Source organism: Nanorana parkeri, unplaced genomic scaffold (assembly GCF_000935625.1).
Source record: "Nanorana parkeri isolate BGI_ZX_2015 unplaced genomic scaffold, ASM93562v1 scaffold2165, whole genome shotgun sequence".
NCBI classification, from domain to species: domain Eukaryota; kingdom Metazoa; phylum Chordata; class Amphibia; order Anura; family Dicroglossidae; genus Nanorana; species Nanorana parkeri.
Genome location: NW_017308433.1, coordinates 1 through 1,539, shown reverse-complemented (window position 1 = coordinate 1,539; position 1,539 = coordinate 1). Strand labels below are relative to the sequence as shown.

Here is a 1,539-nt window from a genome sequence, read left to right as displayed (position 1 = left end):
CCCTTCAGTCTTCTATCTGACCTCCGTCCTCCCCTTCAGTCTTCTATCTGACCTCCGTCCTCCCCTTCAGTCTTCTATCTGACCTCCGTCCTTCCCTCCTGAGTTCAGGTGACAATCTGGCCCCGCCATCATCCTGTTGGCGGTCAGGCGTGTGTGTGCGGCGCGCGCCGTTCTCCAGAGCGACGTTTTGTTTTGTTTCCTGCGGATTCATGTCACGCTGTCGCTCTCCCTCGTGAGGCCGTCCCATTAGCGGGAATGTCACAGACACAATGCGAGATGACAATCACCGAGGTGTCGCCCCTCCGCGCTGTCTCTGCAATGTCACCGCCGCCGTTGCGCGCCGCCGATATCACACGCGGTTAAGTGACAGCCGTGTCATCTGCAATCCAGTCGACTCTCTGACACCCGCCGGAAAAAAACAAATATAAGGAGACGAGACGTAAACTCTGCGTTCTATTTACTGCTCGGAGGGACGCCGCAAAGTCCACGGGAAATTATTTGATCGATTTTTCATATTTCCTCCGTAAAGGACGGCGGCCTCCGATCCAGATACATGGTATAAAACAGGGCGGGGCTTATCTCATTGTCAAATCACAGCGGGAGAGAGATTCATTCTCCCAAGCTGAGATCACATGACACAGATCAGCCCCTTGCTGCAGCCTCTCACCTTTTGACCTGCTGGAAAATTAAAATGTTGCAGTCTGATCACTGGGGGAGGGGAGACCGAGGAAATGCTTCCTCCTGCCTGCAGCAGACTGATCACTGGGGGAGGGGAGGCTGAGGAAATGCTTCCTCCTGCCTGCAGCAGACTGATCACTGGGGGAGGGGAGGCTGAGGAAATGCTTCCTCCTGCCTGCAGCAGACTGATCTCTGAGGAAATGCTTCCTCCTGCCTGCAGCAGGCTGATCACTGGGGGGAGGGGAGGCTGAGGAAATGCTTCCTCCTGCCTGCGGCAGGCTGATCACTGGGGGAGGGGAGACTGAGGAAATGCTTCCTCCTGCCTGCAGCAGGCTGATCACTGGGGGGAGGGGAGACTGAGGAAATGCTTCCTCCTGCCTGCAGCAGGCTGATCACTGGGGGGAGGGGAGGCTGATGAGGGGAAAATGATGTGTCAGGAGTTTATTCTCGCAGACTTGTATGGACAGGTCCTCTTTACTGTTCTCTCTGATTTCGGGGTATTTTCCTTCAGAATGTTACATTGTATTTCCCGGACACAACCCTCCCCCGACAATGGCCGGCCGCCAGCAGCAGGTTCCCGGAGTACTGCGGCGTGTCGCGGGCGAGCGTTATACAATGAGCACGCACCTTCGGTTCTCTCGTCCTACCTGTTCATCTCCTCCAGACAATCCGTCGCAAAGAAGAAACTCTTAATCTTCGGGTGACACGCTTTGAAGGCGCTGCGAAGGAAACACAAAAATATTCTCATTTCCTGGCAGCTGATGAGGAGAGCGAAACGCGCCGGAGGTGACGATGTACCGCTCCCGCTCATAGCACACACATGTGACACAATCATACAATGTGACACAATCATACAATGTG

The 1,539-nt window shown here is 54.8% G+C and overlaps 1 long non-coding RNA gene across 1 annotated transcript in view; it reads right to left on the bottom strand.

Moving 5' to 3' along the window:
- The window catches only part of LOC108800916, a 12,981-nt gene extending 11,589 nt beyond the window's left edge, over nucleotides 1-1,392 (bottom strand). Inside the window, exon 1 of the long non-coding RNA XR_001942124.1 lies at nucleotides 1,326-1,392. This is a non-coding gene — a long non-coding RNA (uncharacterized LOC108800916). The remainder of the gene's footprint in view (nucleotides 1-1,325) is intronic.
- Between the last annotated feature and the right edge of the window lie 147 nt (nucleotides 1,393-1,539).